Source organism: Sciurus carolinensis, chromosome 7 (assembly GCF_902686445.1).
Source record: "Sciurus carolinensis chromosome 7, mSciCar1.2, whole genome shotgun sequence".
NCBI lineage: Eukaryota > Metazoa > Chordata > Mammalia > Rodentia > Sciuridae > Sciurus > Sciurus carolinensis.
In genome coordinates this window covers 38,269,444-38,280,863 of record NC_062219.1, presented here as the reverse complement: position 1 = coordinate 38,280,863, position 11,420 = coordinate 38,269,444, and the positions used below count along the sequence as shown (strand labels likewise).

Sequence of the window (11,420 nt, the reverse complement as noted above, 5' to 3'; positions counted from 1 at the left end):
CTGTATATTTTATTCATATGAAGTTTAAAAACAAAGCTAAGTTATATAGTGTTAGAAATCAAGGTAATGTTTACCACTGGGAAAAACATTGATATCTTTGTGAAGAACATGAGAAGGAAGCTAGTTACTCTCAGGGTTATGGAGGGCTTTCTGGGAACACTGACAATCTTTTCTTTTTAGATCTGATTGATAGTTTAGTTATTTATCATTTTCTAATTATTCATTTAGTTATTGCTTATGTCATGTGTAATTTTTTGTATATATAATATTTTCAATTAAAATTGTTTAAAAATGGGTTGGTGGAATACTGTGATGAAACAGCAAACTACAATACTTATAAAAATTTCTTTTAAACCATATTCCATAAAATAAATAAGAATAATCATAATAAAACTACTACTGAGTAAGACTAATAAGGGAAAAAAAAACAGCCACATGTCATAAAACTAAAAAGTATCACCAGGGTCAGAAACATGATTCTGGGGTTTTTCAAGATGGCGGACTAGGGGGCGGCTGCATTTCACGTCGCTCCAGGACGCAGGATTCAAAAGAGGAGATAGTGAGAGACTTGGGACCAACTCAAAGCTGCCAGGTGAGTCTCTCCCGTTGGGGAGCCATCCTGGATGGGACGGTAGCCCCGAAATGCAGGGAACTTTGTGAAGTAGAGTTGCTCGGCGAGACGCCCCTCCCCCCGCTGGAGCGGTAAACACGGACAACTGGGATCATTGTAGAGGAGGCGGCTCAGCATAGCGCTTGGACTCAGAGCAACCACTGGGGCTCCGGGTGGCTGCCGGAGGAGGAGCTGCGTGGCGAGCTATTTAGACCCAGAATGACCGCTCCTGAACACTGGGAGGTTGCCCGGAGGAAGAGGAGGAGCATAGCGGGTCGCTTGACCTAGGAGTGACTGCATCAGAGTCACAGGCAGTTGCCAGAGGAGGAGCTGTGTGGCAAGCTGTTTGAACTCAGAACGACTGCTCCAGAACACCGGTGGCCTGCCTGGAGGAGGAGCGCGGCGGGTCACTTGGTCTAGTAGCGACTGCATCAGAGCCACAGGCGGTTGCCAGAGGAGGAGCTGCGTGGCGAGTTGTTTGAACTCAGAGGACCGCTCCTGAACACTGGGGGGTTGCCCGGAGGAAGAGGAGAAGTGCGGTGGGTCGCTTGGTCTAGGAGTGACTGCATCAGAGCCACAGGCGGTTGCCAGAGGAGGAGGCGAGTGGTGAGTTGATTGGACTAAAAGCGACTGCTCCTGAACACCGGTGGCCTGCCTGGAGGAGGAGCGCAGTGGGTCGCTTGGTCTCCGAGCCACCACTCCTGAACACCCGGGGGGCTACCCCGAGGAGGAGGAGGAGGAACAGGGCGGGTCACTTGGACTTGGAGTGACTGCCTAGGGCTACGGGTGGTTGGCGGGAGGAGGAGATGTGAAGTGAGTTGCTTGGACTCCTAGTGACTGCGTCGGAAAACCGGCCGCTGTCCGGAGGAGGAGGTGTGTGGCGGGTCTCTGGGTTTCGGAGCTATTGTACGGGGCTCCAGGTGGCGGCTCAGAGGAGGGGCCGCATAGCCAGGCTATTAGGTGCAGAGCAGGGTCCCAGGAGCTAGGTGGCTTCTTGCTGGAAGAGCCGCACTTAGACATGCCTAGGGGCGGAGCGAAGTTTCCAGGACTGCGGGAAGAGTCTCTGAGAGAGGCAGCCTAAGGAGACTCGCCTGCGAAGGTTGAGGCTCCCAGGCCCAGGAGGTAGGTCCGGGCCCCTGGGAATGTTGCAGAGGAAGACAGCCCAGCCCAGGCAGTAGTTGTAGATTGAGAGGAACCTCTAGGAGGGGAACTGACCAGTGAGACGTCCCCACCGAGTGAGTCTTACCTGCTGGGTGAGGTTTTCCCACAGGGACGGTAAAACCAGAGACACAGGCACAAACAGGACTTGCCTCAGCCCACAGCCTAGTTCCCCATTGGATGACCATTGGTCAACAAGTGGAGGCATCTCTGCCCACTAGCAGGGAATATATGCCACCTGAGGGTCACCACCCCTAGAGAGGCAGCTTCTTCGTGGAGCTCCGCATTATCAACTTCCTCCAAGACTTCAGGCTACTGAAGGATAAGACAGGATATACTAGCAATCTTCAGGGACATTATAAGTCGATAGAGGAAATCTGCAATATCTTAATGACCCACTGATTCCTGAACAATATGAGAAAACAAGGGAAGAAAATGCCCCAAACAAATCTAGATGTTACATCAATAAAATCCAACGACAGCATGGCAGAAGAAATGACAGAAAGGGAGTTCAGAATGTACATAATTAAAATGATCAGGGAAGCAAACGATGAGATGAAAGAGCAAATGCAGGCATTGAATGATGAGATGAAAGAGCAAATGCAGGCATTGAATGATCGCACCAATCGACAGTTAACAGAGCAAATACAGGAAGCAAAAGATCATTTCAATAAAGAGTTAGAGATATTGAAAAAAAACCAAACAGAAATCCTTGAAATGAAGGAAACAATAAACCAAATTAAGAACTCCATAGAAAGCATAACCAATAGGATAGAACAGCTGGAAGACAGAACTTCAGATATTGAAGACAAAATATTTAACCTCGAAAGCAAAGTTGAACAAACAGAGAAGATGGTAAGAAATCATGAACAGAATCTGCAAGAACTATGGGATATCACGAAAAGGCCAAATTTGAGAATTATTGGGATTGAGGAAGGCTTAGAGAAACAAACCAAAGGAATGAATAATCTATTCAATGAAATAATACCAGAAAATTTCCCAAATCTGAAGAATGAAATGGAAAATCAAGTCCAAGAGGCTTATAGGACTCCAAATACACAAAATTACAACAGACCCACACCAAGGTACATTATAATGAAAATACCTAACATACAAAATAAAGACAGAATTTTAAAGGCTGTGAGAGAAAAGAACCAAATTACATCCAGGGGGAAACCAATACAGATTTCAGCATTTTTTTCAGCCAGATCCTAAAAGCTAGAAGGGCCTGGCACAACATTTTTCAAGCTCTGAAACAAAATGGATGCCAACCAAGAATCTTATACTCACAAAACTTACCTTCAGATTTGATGACAAAATAAAATCATTCCATGATAAACAAAAGCTAAAAGAATTTACAAAAAGAAAGCCAGCATTACAGAACAGACTCAGCAAAATATTTCATGAGGAAGAGATGAAAAACAAAGAAGCAAATCAGCAAAGGGAGGAATTATCCTAAAGGAACTGTCAAATAAAGGAGGAATGAAGATGTGTAAAAAATAAATAAATAAATAAATAAAATTTTAAATATGAACCAAATGACCAGGAATACAAATCATATCTCAATAATAACCCTGAATGTTAATGGCCTGAATTCATCAATCAAAAGACATAGACTGGCAGATTGGATTAAAAAGAAAGATCCAACAATATGTTGCCTGCAAGAGACTCATCTCATAGAAAGAGATACCCATAGACTAAAAGTGAAAGGATGGGGAAAAACATACCATGCACATGGACTCAGCAAAAAAGCTGGAGTATCCATCCTCATTTCAGATAATGTGGACTTCAAGCCAATGTTAGTCAGAAGGGATAAAGAAGGACATTTCATACTGCTTAAGGGAACTATAAATCAGCAAGATATAACAATCATAAACATCTATGCCCCAAACAGTGGCTCATCCATGTATGTTAAACAAATCCTTCTCAATTTTAGAAACCAAATAGACCATAACACAATAATACTAGGTGATTTTAACACGCCTCTCTCACCACTGGACAGATCTTCCAAACAAAAATTGAACAAAGAAACCATAGATCTCAATAACACAATCAATAATTTAGACTTAACAGATATTTATAGAATATACCATCCAACCAAGAGCGAATACACTTTCTTCTCAGCAGCACATGGATCCTTCTCTAAAATAGACCATATATTATGCCACAAAGCTAATGTCAGCAAATACAAGAAGATAGAGACACTACCTTGTATTCTATCAGATCATAATGGATTGAAGTTAGAAATAAATGAAAGAGTAAAAAACAGAAACTACTCCAACACCTGGAGATTAAACAATATGCTATTATATGATGAATGGATAACAGAAGATATTAGGAAGGAAATTAAAAAATTCTTAGAGGTAAATGAGAACAAAGAAACATCATATCAAAATCTCTGGGACACTATGAAAGCAGTATTTAGAGGAAGATTTATTTCATGGAGCACATTTAATAAAAGAAGTAAAACTCAAAAAATAAACGACCTAACACTACAGCTCAAAGCCCTAGAAAAAGAAGAACAGACCAACATCAAAAGTAGTAGAAGACAGGAAATAGTCAAACTCAGAGCTGAAATCAACGAAATTGAAACAAAAGAAATAATACAAAAAATTGACAAAATAAATAGTTGGTTCTTCGAAAAAATAAACAAAATTGATAAACCTTTAGCCACACTAACAAAGAGAAGACGAGAGAAAACCCAAATCACTAAAATTCGGAATGAACAAGGAAATATCACCATAGACACGACTGAAATACAAAACATAATTAGAAGCTATTTTGAAAATCTATACTCCAACAAAATAGAAAATTTTGAAGACATCAACAGGTTTCTAGACACATATGAATTGCCTAAACTGAACGAGGAGGACATACACAATTTAAATAGACCAATTTCAAGTAATGAAATAGAAGAAGTCATCAAAAGCCTACCAACAAAGAAAAGTCCAGGACCAGATGGGTTCTCAGCCGAGTTCTACAAAACCTTTAAAGAAGAGTTCATTCCAATACTTCTCAAAGTATTCCATAAAATAGAAGAGGAGGGAACCCTCCCAAACTCATTCTATGAAGCCAATATTACCCTGATACCTAAACCAGACAGAGACACATCGAGGAAAGAAAATTTCAGACCAATATCCTTAATGAACATCGACGCAAAAATTCTCAACAAAATTTTAGCAAATCGCATACAAAAACATTAAAAAGATAGTGCACCATGATCAAGTGGGTTTCATCCCAGGGATGCAAGGTTGGTTCAACATCAGGAAATCAATAAATGTAATTCACCATATCAATAGACTTAAAGTCAAGAATCACATGATTATTTCCATAGATGCACAAAAAGCATTTGATAAAATACAGCACCCCTTCATGCTCAAAACACTAGAAAAAATAGGGATAGTGGGAACATTCCTTAACATTGTAAAGGCCATCTACGCTAAGCCCATGGCTAATATCATTCTAAATGGTGAAAAACTGAAAGCCTTCCCTCTAAAAACTGGAACAAGGCAGGGATGCCCTCTTTCACCACTTCTATTCAATATCGTCCTTGAAACTCTAGCCAGAGCAATTAGACAGACCAAAGAAATTAAAGGGATACGAATAGGAAAAGAAGAACTCAAACTATCCCTGTTCGCTGATGATATGATTGTATACTTAGAGGAACCAGGAAATTCCTCCAGAAAACTTTTAGATCTCATAAGTGAATTCAGTAAAGTAGCAGGATATAAGATCAATGCACATAAATCTAAGGCATTTTTATACATAAGCGATGAATCTTCAGAAAGAGAAATCAGGAAAACTACCCCATTCACAATAGCTTCGAAAAAAATTAAATACTTGGGAATCAATCTCACAAAAGAGGTGAAAGACCTCTACAATGAGAACTACAGAACACTAAAGAAAGAAATTAAAGAAAACCTTAGAAGATGGAAAGATCTCCCATGTTCTTGGATAGGAAGAATTAATATTGTCAAAATGGCCATACTACCAAAAGTGCTATACAGATTCAATGCAATTCCAATTAAAATCCCAATGATGTACCTTGCAGAAATAGAGCAAGCAATTATGAAATTCATCTGGAAGAATAAAAAACCCAGAATAGCTAAAGCAATCCTTGGCAGAAAGAGTGAAGCAGGGGGTATCGCAATACCAGATCTTCAACTCTACTACAAAGCAATAGTAACAAAAACAGCATGGTATTGGTACCAGAATAGAAAGGTGGATCAATGGTACAGAATAGAGGACACGGACACAAACCCAAATAAATACAATTTTCTCATACTAGACAAAGGGGCCAAAGATATGCAATGGAGAAAAGATAGCCTCTTCAACAAATGGTGCTGGGAGAATTGGAAATCCATATACAACAGAATGAAACTAAACCCATATCTCTCACCATGCATGAAACTAAACTCAAAATGGATTAAGGATCTCAGAATCAGACCAGAGACCTTGCATCTTATAGAAGAAAAAGTAGGTCCAGAGCTTCAACATGTCGGCTTAGGACCAGACTTCCTCAACAGGACTCCCATAGCAGAAGAAATAAAAGCAAGAATCAATAACTGGGATAGATTCAAACTAAAAAGCTTTCTCTCAGCAAAGGAAACTATCAGCAACACGAAGAAAGAGCCTACAGAGTGGGAGAAAATCTTTGCCAATCATACTTCAGATAGAGCACTAATCTCCAGAATCTATAAAGAACTCAAAAAACTCTACACCAAGAATGCAAATAATCCAATCGACAAATGGGCTAAGGAAATGAATAGACACTTCACAGAAGAAGATATACAAGCAATCAACAAACATATGGAAAAATGTTCAACATCTCTAGTAATAAGAGAAATGCAAATCAAAACCACCCTAAGATTCCATCTCACCCCAATTAGAATGGCGATTATCAAGATTACAAGCAACAACAGGTGTTGGCGAGGATGTGGGGAGAAAGGTACACTCTTACACTGCTGGTGGGGCTGCAAATTAGTGTAGCCACTCTGGAAAGCAGTGTGGAGATTCCTTAGAAAACTTGGAATGGAACCACCATTTGACCCAGGTATCCCACTCCTTGACCTATACCCAAAGGACTTAAAATCAGCATATTACAGAGATACAGCCACATCAATGATCATAGCTGCTCAGTTCACAATAGCCAGATTGTGGAACCAACCTAGATGTCCTTCAATTGATGAATGGATAAAGAAAATGTGGTATATATATACAATGGAATATTATTCAGCCATAAAGAATGATAAAATTATGGCATTTGCAGGCAAATGGATGAAACTGGAGAATATGCTAAGTGAGATAAGCCAATCTCAAAAAACCAAAGGAAGAATGATATCGCTAATAAGTGGATGATGACACATAATGGGGGGTGGGAGGGGTTAGTGTTAGGGTTAGAGTTAGGGTTAGGGAGAGGGGCAAGAATGGAGGAAGGAACTACTGTATAGAGGGAAAAGAAGGGTGGGAGGGGTGGGGGGAAGGGAAAAAATAACAATAAATCAAACAACATTACCCTATGTAAATTTATGATTACACAAATGGTATGCCTTTACGCCATGTACAAACAGAGAAACATCATGTATCCCATTTGTTTACAATAAAAAAAAAAAAAGAAAGAAATATGATTCTGGAGTAACATGGTGGAACAAAACTGAGAGTCCTGACTCCCCCACATTCCCCCACTTCACAAACTTTACCTGTGTGTCAAAACAATTCAGAGAATGCTCCCTTAGTCCTTGAAAGCTGAAATGGGCAAACAATATTCTGATCTTTTACCTTTTCTCACTGAGGAGTAATGAATCAGAGCAAATAAAAATAAAACAAACAAAAAATAACTAATATTCAGTGCCTACATTGTACAGACATAGTTCCAAGTACTTTAAATGAAATACCTCATTTATTCCTTGTCTGAGACTCTGGTACTATTATTATTCCCTTTATACAGTAAGCAAACTGAGGCAAATCATGTTTGAGTAAGTTACTAAAAACCATACAGCTAGTAAATGGTAGAAGTTTGATTTGAACTCAGCCATTTGATACTAGAGTCCAACTTTGTAATCAGTGCACTGTGTACTGAAGTGACCTACAGGGTTAACCACCGGGGAGTAAAAGTTTTAGAACGATACATTGTAGTTGGTAAAGAACATTCATTTACTGGAATCTATTACAGATTAAAGCAGTATCTGGTATGAAACATTTAATAGAATCTCAGAACTGAGAATGAAACCAGGAGCTACTAAAAGTTCTCAGATTTGAGTACTCAGAAATTCCTTCGTATTTTTTTTTTTTTTGGATATCTTATATTCCTATAAGATAAAACTATATTTAATTCTTATTACTAAGACAATGCATATAAAGTTCCATTTCATAAAAGAATAATTTTATTTATCTCTTCAAACATTCATGTATCTTCCATCCATAATTCTATATGTATAAGACAGTTATTTCTAAACAAGTTTTGTCAGGATGATTAGTACTTTTTTGCATTGCTTAAATTTTTTTTTAAATTGAAAACATCACTGCTATAAAGCAAAGTGATTTTTAAAGAATCTTTTAAAATTTCCAACTTGGAATTATTGGTAGTTTAACTGAACTAAATTGGTTTACAAGTTATTTCAGCTCAGAGTTCATAATTAATTTTGAAATACGAGCTTATTTTTCAGACAACAGATATTTGAAACTCAATTTTAAGAATCAAAATTTTATTATTATAAGTATGTTGTTGGGAATGTTTCTAAGTTATCTTTTCTCCTATCCTCTTAAATAATATATATGACTCACAATTTAAAATGGATTGATCGCTAAGTCTTTACTGCAAATTAATCATTATACAAAGCTGCATTTTCTTTAGGAATTGTTAACATGATTGTGCTCACAATAATTGGTCCTAATCTTTATTTTTAAAAGTAATTTTGTGGCCGCTTTCATTACCTTCCTCCCATGGTCTCCTTCCAGTTCTCGATCCCTCTCTGAGTCTAAGGGTTTCTGCCACCCGTCCACCCCGCCACCAGCCCATGACCCGCTTGGGTCTCCCGCTCCCAGTCCAACCTCCGAGCGCTTTAGCGCCTGCGTCGGGCACAGCAGGTGTGAAACTAAGGGACAATCCCTCCCCGCCCACCCGAGAATCAAGTTTTGGCCGGACCTTTGAGCACACACGGAGATAGTGAGGAACCAGAGTAAAAGCACAGACTATGGCGCTGAAACGGATTAATAAGGAACTTAGTGATTTGGCCCGTGACCCTCCAGCACAATGTTCTGCAGGTCCAGTTGGGGATGATATGTTTCACTGGCAAGCCACAATGATGGGACCTATTGACAGCCCATATCAAGGTGGTGTATTCTTTTTGACAGTTCATTTTCCTACAAGACTACCCCTTCAAACCACCTAAGGTTGCATTTACAAGAATTTATCATCCAAATGTTAACAGTCATGGCAGCATTTGTCTCCATGTTCTAAGATTACAATGGTCTCCTGCTTTAACTATTTATAAAGTTCTTTTATCCATGTGTTCTCTGCTATGTGATCCAAACCCAGATGACCCCTTAGAGCCACAGATTGCACGGATCTGTAAAACAGGCAGAGATAAATACAACAGAATATCTCCGGAACGGACTCAGAAGTATGCCATGTCATGCTACCTTAAAGTCAGAATAACCTGTATTATAGAGGGAATACACTTTAAATTACTGTTCCTTTTTTGATTTTCTTATCGGACTGCTCCCCTATCAGACCTCATCTTTTTAAATTTTATGTTTTGTTTACCTCCCTCCATTCATTCACATGCTCATCTGAGAAGACTTAAGTTCTTCCAGCTTTGGACAATAACTGCTTTTAGAAACTGTAAAGTAGTTACAAGAGAACAGTTGCCCAAGATTCAGATTTTTTTTTAAAAAAATAGAGCATGTGTATTATGTGACCAATGTCTTCATTCTAACTTGGTTACTAGACAAAACCATTCCTCATGGCTCTAACATGCTGAAGAAATCATCTGAGGGGGAGGGAGATAGATGCTCAGTTGTCACATCAAAGGAAGCAGCATTATTCAAGAAGCATCCATTTTGTTTAAACATTCCACTGTTAGAGATTTGAGGTTACATGGTATACTTTATGCTCATAACTGATGTTGCTGGAGAATTGGTATTGAATTTATAGCAGCGGCAGAACAGAAAGTGTATTTTATGCATGTCAATAAAGGAATGACCTGTTCTTGTTCTACAAAAAAAAAAAAAAAAAAATAATAATAATAATTTTGTGCCTTTTAAGAGTTTCTCCTGTGCTGAGATGTCAGCTTTTTTTCCCGCGGTTGTGACATTGTATTAAATTGGAGCAGTCCTTCTCCTTTTAAATTTATTTATTTGTTTATTTGTTTATTTATTTATTTGGGTACCAGGAATTGAACCTAGAGGTGAACCACTGAGCCATATCTCCAGCCTGATTTTGTAAGTTTTTCATTTTCAGACAGGGTCTTGCTAAATTGTTCAGGGCCTTGCTAATTTGGTGAGACTGGCTTTGAACTTGCAATCCTCCTGCCTCAGCTTTCCAAGTCACAATGATTACAGCCAGGTACTAATCTGGCAGACTCTTTTTAAATTTATTTACTTTTTTAAGTTTCTTTGTGCTAACATGCTGTGAAGTTTGAGACTGTTTCTATTAGAGCATGCATTAATCTAGGGCTTTGTATATACACAGATGAGATTTTAGTCAAAAATAAAATTGTTTCTTTTGAAAAATTAGTACAGATGTTACAAAATCCATACAATAAAGTGTTTCTATACTTCTCACAGAAAAGAAATGATGATCAGAGAGATATATACTGTGGGTCCCAAAAGAAACTATCCCTTTTTAGTTAAAATACTCCATACTATTTTTAACATAAAATGCAACTGAAATAAATTCTGTATGAAAAATTGTATATTTTGTTGGACATATTTGATTATTAACTTCCTTTTTAGTAGTCTCTGATGTGAGTAAACAGCACTTGCCATATAGTAGGTAGTGATTTAGTTACATTATGATGATGACACAAAATTGAGTTATCATAAAATTTTCTTCTTTGCAATTTTATTCTAGACTTTACTATTCTTTAAAATTAGTTTAAACATGCAGTGTTCTAGTTGAAACACACTTCTAAGATAAATTACTTATCACCAATAGTTTTGCCCATCGCTTAAGTTGAATTCTGTTTTTTTTCTGAAGAAAAAACCATGTTTCTTACTTTTCTTTCATTTGTACCTCTGTGATTATCTATATTGTGGTCTTATACTTTGTAGCTTTCTATGCCATTTTCCAATCCTTGTTTGCTAAAATATTAAAAAGCACTCTTGTTGTAATAATTATTCCATAGTTAAATTAGATTAACTGAGTAATTTGTAATTTGGTGACCTAGAATATTTAGAACTTCGCCATACTAGTATTTTCAAGCTAAACCTAAAAGAGAAATTTAGAAACAGAAGTTCAGCTCTCAAACATAGTCTGAGACATGGTGATTTTTCTCCCCCTCTATAAACTTTAAAAAATAGCCGGGTCATGAAATTATCAACTAAGAGATCACAAAAATTTTCCTGGCATTTATCAATCAATTGAAAACAAAATACTACAAAAAAAAAAAAAAAAAAAAAAAGGAGGCACAAACAATGGGCAAGTAAAACC

At 38.0% G+C, this 11,420-nt stretch overlaps 1 pseudogene; it reads left to right on the top strand.

Moving 5' to 3' along the window:
• The first annotated feature begins 8,911 nt into the window (after positions 1-8,911).
• Positions 8,912-9,472, top strand: LOC124989188 (ubiquitin-conjugating enzyme E2 D3-like; annotated as a pseudogene).
• The last annotated feature ends 1,948 nt before the right edge of the window (positions 9,473-11,420 follow it).